This window comes from Marmota monax, unplaced genomic scaffold, assembly GCF_021218885.2.
Source record: "Marmota monax isolate L192 unplaced genomic scaffold, Marmota_monax_Labrador192_F-V1.1 WCK01_AAM20220418_F8-fsc00179, whole genome shotgun sequence".
In the NCBI taxonomy this organism is placed as follows: domain Eukaryota; kingdom Metazoa; phylum Chordata; class Mammalia; order Rodentia; family Sciuridae; genus Marmota; species Marmota monax.
The window spans coordinates 2,916,623-2,925,790 of NW_026695200.1; the positions used below are offsets into that span (position 1 = coordinate 2,916,623).

Here is a 9,168-nt window from a genome sequence, read left to right on the forward strand (position 1 = left end):
AGCACAAAATATATAGAGTGAGAAAGTCAACCCTTTGTTTAGTGAGCCCAAGACTATCATCCCATCTTATTGCATTTTTGTAAGTAGAGTTCAGGTGTAGAGTAGAACATTTCTTTTCCAGACACAGTGATTCACCTGCACAACACAAAGCTCACTCTTTTAGATTATAGTTCAGGGATGTGCTAATTATATAGTTTCTTGTGAAGCAGGATGGAAAAATACAAATGCCACAGGGAGGTTGGATAAAGTACCTTCATTAGTGAGTTTTCCATTATTATAACAAATATCTAAGATAAATCAACTTAAAAAGAGGAAATATTTATTTGAATTCATGGTATCAGAGGTTTCAGTCCTTGGTGACTTGGTCCCATTGCTTTGGGGCTGGTGGTGAGGCAGAAATCATGGTGGAAAGAGCATGGTGGAACAAAATGCTCCCCTCATGACAGCTGGGAAACAAAGAGAGGAAAGAATGGGCCAGGGTCCAAATAGCTCCTTCAAGGGCACACCCTCAATGACCTAACTTCCTCCCAACTAAGCCCCACCTCACCAACGTTCCACACCTCCCAACAGTGCCAGAGACTGGGGATGAAGCCTTTAACATATGACTTTGGAGGACAATTCTAATAGAAATTATAGCAACATCTTTGGTTCTGTTTCTACCAAGATACATGCCTTCTCAAGGCATTGGTCATCCCTCTAAAAAGTAGGAAGTAATATTGGTAGGAGCTATCACCATGAACCTGACACTAATAGGAGTACAACTCATACACCCACATATCCACTTCCTAATCTCTTCACCCCTGTAAGCCTACTGAGTTTCACTGGGGCAGAGCATGCACTGTTACAGGGGAACAGCAAGTTTCTTCACCCAATGGCTCATACCAGTTGAGTTGACAAGTCTCAGAAGCAAATGAGATGGAATCTTTACATTTTAAAATAAGCATAAAATTCCATGAACCTGTCATCTCCAGGAAAGCTCATAGCAAAATTTACATTGTTATAGAAGAAAAAGTTTTCCTGTCCCAGTCGCCCAGAACCCTCCTCTAACTCTGAAGATGTATTCTGTATATGAAGATACCCTGTGGCAAATTTCCTTCCTGCAACAGAGCTGACTTTCATAATCAGACGAGGAGGCCAATTTTCATATAGCCTCCATCACCCCAGAGCTTTCTTGGCAAGCATTAGAGCTGGTTTCTCTAGCCATGTTTAAACTTTTTCTAAGACTCCATTTAGAAGTCAGCCTAGTTTCTTTTCAGATGTTATTCAAGGCCGAATCATAATCTGTAATTCAACATTCAACACTTCTTTCACATGCTATTTTAGACCCTCTTGTTTAAAACAGGGATTTATTTTACTTTATTTTGCTTTAATACCTCTCTTATTCTAGCAGTTCAGATCCTTCCTGAAGCTATTTGCTTTGCCATGTCCCAATTTAACACTGGGGAAATGAGATTGATGCCACAAACAGAAAATTATGGAGATGAATCTCTCTTTGGGGGATGGATTTAGAAAGAGTAGGACTTGGAGGAGCTTTAAACAAGAAAATAATGGATAGCAAACATTGACATAAACATTAATAGTAAATTAACAGTAAGTTAAGGTAGCAAGGGAAGAAATAGAAACAGTGGATGAAGGAGAGTTGGTTTCAAATAATTCTTGCAAGGTTTTATAGGAAGAATCTGCAGATTACTAAAGTAAATATGGGAAATGAAGATGAGTAAAGGCTTTGAGAAAAATGCTAATGATCTGGTGACTTTCTCTGAAGCCCTGGGATGGCTCTCTGATTTCTACAAAGAGTAGCAATCAGAGCTGACATATGGAGCCCTAATGTCCCACCAACTGGGATCAGTGTCTGCTTCATTAATTTTTAAAAGTCACACAAATCAAGAAATTACTAAGCCGAGTGGATGGCACATGCCTGTAATCCCAGCAGCTCAGGAGGCTGAGGCAGGAGGATGGCAACTTCAAAATCAGATTCAGCAAAAGTGAGGCACTAAGCAACTCAGTGAAACCATCTCTAAGTAAAATACAAAATAGGGCTGGGGATGTGGCTCAGTGATTAAGTGACCCTGAGTTCAGTCCCCTGTACCAAAGAAAAAAAAAGTTACTAAAAGTATTGAAACATTCTTTGAAAAAGGTTTTAAATCCAAATATGCAAATGTGTATTTATTAAAAAATCTTTGCCTTAGACTGAGATCTTTACTCCCTCCTTCCCCCACTCCCAGTACTGAAGATTAAACCCAGGGCTGCATTACCACTGTGCTACATTCCCAGCACTTTTTATTTCATTTTGAGACAGGGTCTCTAAGGTGTTGATGCTGTTCTTGAACTTGCCATTTCCCTACCTCAGCCTCCTGAGTAGCTGGGATTACAGATGCAAGCCACCACATCTGGCAAGATTTTTACTTTGCATATGATTGTCTTTCTTTGTTTATCTTGCATTAACCACACCCATAAAATTTAATTTTTGCTGACCAATTTGGGATCTCTGAAGTGAAAAATTTAAAGACATTTACAAAGCAATTTGAATGAGGAATCTTCCCAGATTAAGTTTTTCCTGCCGTTAACATCACCTTTCCCACTCAACAGTGGTAATGTCCAGTTTTTCAAAAGTATTCAACTCATTTTTTACAGAACAATTCTCTTGGAACATTCTTTTTTTCAAAGATTACACAATATTTCATTATTATTGTAGTTAGAATCTGAAACTTTCCCCAAATATTCATGTGCTAAAGGTTTTGTCCCTAGCCCACAGTGCTATTGGGAGGCAGTGGAGCCTTTAGGAAGTGAGACCTGGGTTATTGGAGGTGTGCTCTTGAAGGAGATTTTGGAACCCTAGTTTTTTTCTTTCATTCCTGGCCAAAAGTTGTACAGGCTTCCTCTACTATGTGCTCTCATCATGATGTGCTGCCTGCTACAGGTCCAAAAGTAATGGGGCCAGGAGACCATGGACTGAATCCTGTAAGCCAAAATAAACCTTTCCTATTTTTAAGATTATTACTTCAGTTATTTTGTTACAGTAACAGAAAGCTGATAAACCATTACATTGGACAGTCCAATAATTCATGTAATGAGAATTCAGGTCTAAGATGACAAGACTCACTAGTTGGATGCATCCCAGTGGCCTTGGACATTCCCTGTACGTGAAGTCTGTTTTGTTTTAGGATATGTCTTAATCTGTTTGGTGTTACTTAACAAAACACCTGAAGCTGGGTAATTTATAAAGAAAATATATTTATTTATGTTTATTGTTCTGTCCTTGATTGGGCAGCCACATCTGATCAGCTTCTATTGAGGGTCTCATGTCAAGTCATATCATAATAGAGAAGCAAAAATAGGAAGCAGGAGCATTTGAAAAGAGCACATGTGCAGGAGAGACTCGAGGAGGTGCAAGGCTTGCTTTTTAAAACTGCTCTGGAAGTAACTAATCCAGTGCTGTGAGACTTTTCTCACTTCCTTGAGACCTAATCCAGTCTCCAAAAAACTAACCCAGTCTCTTGAGAAAATCATTAATCATTCATGAGGGCAGTGCACCCATAATTCAATCACTTCCCAAAGGCTCCACTTTCTGACACTGTTGCATTGAAGAATTAAACATCAATATGAGGTAGGTACAGGCCATATTCAAACCACAGCAGGAGGTAATGAATAAAATTTATTACTCTCAGGCTCCAGCATTTGGTACAGGCACATCTACAGTACCAAGAAAGCAGAGCTGGAGTACCTACCAGCATCAGCTCTGAACTTTAATGCAGAAATGAAAGGCACCCAAAGACAGAATGCTATGCAAAAGAAATGGAAGAAAAGGGCAATGAATTATGAAGACAATGGAGAATAAAGGAAAATGTCACCCAGACAATACAGAAAAATGTCACAAAGCAACAAAATATTCAAGAATTCTATCAATGGAATTTTTTTTGTTGCTGTTCATACAGTTTTAAAAACTGTTTAAGTTTAAAACAAAAAGAACATTTTTGTACCATTTTAGCACAAAGATTCAATAGGTTAACAGTTACCTGTAAGTTAGCTCTTTGATTTTTCTTGTTTTTCATGGACGCATACTCTTGTCAAGTGAACACACACCATTTACATATGCATTAAGTAACATAATCAAGCCAAAGGTGCCAGCAAACATGGGTGAGAGTCCTGCTCCACACTCCACCACCTAGAAAATGTGTCTCCCTCACAGACTTCTTAAGACGATCACATGAAGTAATGTGTGTGAAAACATTCTGTTCTTTTTCCTCACCGTGTGTCATCTTTGTGTTGGAGGCAATGAGCCAAAACATGGAGCTAATATGTTGGACCAGATGCCTCTTGAATCAGCTATGTCTTACTTTTGGTTCCACCAAGTATACCTCAGAGATGCCTTTTCCATTGTGGATACTGAACAAGCACTAATGAAATTGAACATAGAAATTTTCTGATGCTGACAATGTATTATACACCCTAACGGCCCCCACATTTTCATGCTTCTAATATTTCTTAATTACTATATGAGGATGATAGATGTGAAATAAGAAATTGTTTGCAATAAAAGGCAGTTTAATAGCTAATATGCATAAGACATTTTATCACAAATGACCTAAAGAGCCTAGAAACATAAAGTTAGGGAATGAGAAGTGTTGTGTGAAATCACATATGTCTCTGTAGACACATGACCCTTGTCCTCTATGCAATTAAAATGCTATTGAGGTCTTTAAAAGTTTCCTTTATACCAGAAAGAAAATGTAGGACAAGAAATAAGTATTGTAGACTTTAGTCTCCTTTGAAGAAAATGAATATAAAGCATGCTACTCTTATGTTGGCTAAATGAGCTGTATATAGTACAACAATGCCTGCAACTGAGAACGTAGAATGCAGGTTATGGCTGGAGGTCAAGATTTCTGCTATCATTTATCATTACTTAAACTGCCTGCCAATTTGAGCAAATCAATCTTTTTTACTATTTTGCTTTACCTTAGCTTTCATTTTAAAAAATTACATACAAGATATAGCTATAAGCTTAATTTTCTTTCCCTTTGACTTAAGCAGATATTGATAATGAGCAAACACATGCAAAGTAGGACTCAGCCGGCTCTCCAAATCCACTTAACTCCTAGCACTGCTCTTCTATGGATGACCCAACCACTTCTTCCAGCTCCTGGCTGGTCCCTTGTTGAAATCTCTGGTCTTATAGTGCTGAATAGAAGTCAGCACCTTCGGAGATGGAATGGATGGGCTGTTGTGGTACTGGTGGTAGCCTGTGAGAGGACCTCTGTGGTGAGCCACACATGATTGCTGCTGAGGGAAGCACCAATGGTGATGGGGTAGGCAACTCCAACTTTCTTTTAAGCTCTTACTATGTCTGTATTTGAACTCCAGGACCACCTTGGCAATGCCAGGCAGCAGGGGAAGGAAACCCAGGCCATGCTAACAAAACGGAGACAATGGCTGCAAAGGCAGTCAGCTTGAGCCCGCAGCCAGGATCCCCCCTGAGCAGCAAATCCATCAGTAGCAGAAGGAAGCTGATAAACTCAAGTCCAATGTAGGTGATTTGGGCTCCCAGTGATAACCAGAGGATCTTTGCCATAAGCCCCAAGGGAAGGTTGGGGAGGAAAGCCTTCTCCATCAATCACTCCCCTCCAAATCAGAGAGTAGGATGACATGGGCCTTGCAACGTGGCAAATTCCACCAGTTCTTCTCACCACTCTCAGCTGGAGGCATTAACTCAATGAAACTTCAGCACCTCTTCCCTGGTTCTTCCATGGTTTCCTTACAGGGTAGTCATATGCCACTCAGAAGGTAAGGAAGGAGAACTGGTTATCGCCAGTCTCCCAGCTGTATTGAACCACCGCCTGGGTTGATGCACTGGGGACACCCCTCTCCAGGGACATTGGCATGTCAAAGCACGTGGCTGCCAGACTCCCCACCCACCCTTGTTTAGGGACTTAGGCACCTTCTGTGTGCACACAAACCAGAAGCTGCTGAGCAGGGATGTTGTGGACAGGCTGAGTGACAGCAGGCTGAGGGCAGCAGATATGAATGAATCTGTTTTCCAGAGAAGCCCTTTGGGAGTTCCATTTCCTGGGTAAGAACATTTTTTAATCAGCTGAAAGGAACTGCTTATTCACTGTTGTAGTTCGGAAGAAAACAAGCTTCCGTTTCTTCTGATGGGTCTTAAACATTTGGGTAGAATAAGTGTTGGGTGAAAGGATGTATCAGGTCCCCTCTTCCCAGCAGAGGGGTCAAGTGGTGTATGGTGGGTTGGAGAACATGGAAAGGATGTTCTGGCAGTGGAAAACTTAATTTTTTTTTATATACGAGGAGGTTTGTTGAACATTTCAGAAGGTAAAGAAATTATCACATTGAAAGGAAAATACAATTTGCCATGATGACAATTTCTGGATGGACTATCACCAGTTATATTATATTATAAACAATAGTTTATTTTTTTAACATGGCAACAATATAGTTACATATTATATATTATAATATATTATATATAAAATATAACAATAATATAATATCTAGAGACTAGATACTATACAATTAGGACTCCTTGGCTAGTATGTACACAGAATATACAGTACAGAAAAGTTAAATGAAATGCACTTTACAGAGCAAAGGGTAAGCTGAAATTGTCTAATACACTCTAGTAAAACAACATTTGCAGCCCCCCCACCCCCTTGCCTCAACCCAATGAACAAGTACAGACAGTATACTGCTCAGAGGTGGTTTAACATTCCAAACACGTTATTTCCCATCACTTTTAAAATTTATTTATAAAACGTTTATTCTACTACTTGTACTTTTAAACATATCAAGCACTTATAAATACATAGAAGGACTAGATATTCACATAAAATCTTGTTCACTGCGCACAAGTCACTGGTGAAAAAAAAATACACACATGGAAATGGGTATAATCTGAGGTATCTTTTAATATGACCATTTTGCCGTTAACCCTTTCCCTCCTCACCTCCTTCTATTTTCAGTCCAGTGAACAAGTACAGGCATATTTAATGCTTAGAGACAGTTGAATAAATTCATACCCAGAAGTCATTTACAAATGACAAGCTTTCCTATGAATTTCAACATAACATGTACAAAATGTGCTAATTTTACTAAATACTTGGTAATACACTGGAAACCTCTTTAACATTTAGAAACTAAATGTTGCAAATTGGGACTCATTTTTCCATTATATATGCTATATACACATCAAAAAAATGCAGAAAACTTATGTCTGAAAATGTCCAACTACCAACACACTAAAATATTACCTTTTGCAATTACTTCCCTCCCCCACATCACTGAACAAGTACAGATAGTACTGTACTGCTCACAGAGGTGGTTTAATGATTTCATTCCCCAAAGATAATATTTCATATAAATTTTAGCAAAAAAGGATATTTACAAAGTGATATTTTATTAGCTCTACATTTAACATACACTGGGCACTTCTGAACATCTAGACAGACTAGATGTTTCAAGTAATGATTCAACTTGTCCACTATGTACATGACAGTCTCGAATAAACTTCACATGTGTAACAATAGTTCTAATTTGAAAATGTCTTCTCTATATAAAAGCATTCTGGTCCTTCACTAACCTAGTGGGCTATAATACTCAAATTTTCAGAAGACAATCTTTACTAGGAATTTTAACAACAAACGTACAAATTTCGTTTACTAATTCTACTTTTGTCATACACTCTCAACCTCTTTAACATCTAGAAAGAGTAGATATAGTTTAGGACTTGTTTGTCTTTTGTATATACTATGTACACAGAAAAGTAAAATTAAACACATAGACATAAGGAACAGTGGTTACTGTTGCCTCATAAGCACATTGGTAAAGGGCTCCAGAAAACCAGCACTCAATGCGTACCACCCAACAGGAGGCTTTGGATATTGCTCGCTACCCCCCACCGCTCCCCCCAACCACCAAAATTCATAAGAATGCTAAAAGAAAGAAATTTACAAAATGTGTTAACTTTTGTAAATTTTAACATCCATCAGGGACTTTAGAACATCTAGAAAGACTCAGTATTTCAAAAAAGAAGTAGTGAACATTGTCAAGTGCATATACAGTAATGAGGAAGAAAACGTACACACAAAACACACAACAATTATAACCATAATACAAAAACGTCTTTCACATATAACCAATCTGGCACAGGAGCACCACCTTCTCATGGTGGAAGTCTCCTCCATGTCCCCTAACCCACTGAACAAGTGTGGACAAGTGTCGCTCCTAGAGGTGTCTACCAATTCCGTTTTAAAGTCACTTCCAGAAGACATTTCTTTCCTGATCGCTGAAAACAAATGGGCATTTACAAGCCGTGTTATTTTCTAATCCAATCATATGCCCACAACCTCTTTACATCTAGAATGTCCAGATGTAGCAGAAGTTTAAAAAGGTTGGGGGCAGAGTTGAGAGCAGCTTTTCCATGTCATTACACAGCCTTCTATAAACAGCCAGTAAGTCTCCCCAAAGGGTGGTGGGCACTTCCAATTGGCACACGTGGTGGGTTCCTCCAGTTTCTCTTGGGTAGAACGAAGACCCCTGCTCGAGAGCCACAGACCGTCCACTGGTCTTGGTCTGGGGCTTCGCGCACCTTCCATGGCCACTAAGGTCTTCATCCCCTTTGGCCTGGGTGCGGTCTGGTGGAGCCACCCAGAGCTCACTAGGGCCTGATATGGCCAAGCTCTCTGGCACTCTCGCCTTGTCGCGCCCTCGATGCCCACGAGCCTCCACCACGTCCGGCGCCCTTAGCCACCTGAAGGCTCCACGTCCTCAGTGGTGGCTTCGCCTGGGACCGACCAAACTGGGCTGGAGTGGCGGTCAGCCGCTGTCAGGTCATTCAGGTGAGGAGAGGTTCCAGGTCCTTCTCAGCCAGGCCCAGCCTGTGGGCAGTCGCCAAAGAACCCCAGGTGTCTGCAGGGTGGCGCCGCGGCCTGTCCCCTGCCAGAGGACCCCAGAGGGCCAGGAGCAGGCTCCTCCTTTCTCAACAGTTTCTTCCCTGAACATAGTCCCGCTAAATAGTCGCAATATTCTCAGTCTCTTCTTCAATAATGGATGATGTATAAAGATTCTTGTTCCAAATTCTACACGTCAGGAAGCCTCTTTGTAGTCCATCGTCCCATCCACCACTTATGGTCCACCACTGCTGCTTTGGTACTA

General features: G+C 40.3%; 1 pseudogene; it reads right to left on the reverse strand.

Moving 5' to 3' along the window:
- Nucleotides 1–5,098: 5,098 nt before the first annotated feature.
- On the reverse strand, nt 5,099–6,078 carry LOC124082364 (germ cell-specific gene 1 protein-like; annotated as a pseudogene).
- Between the last annotated feature and the right edge of the window lie 3,090 nt (nt 6,079–9,168).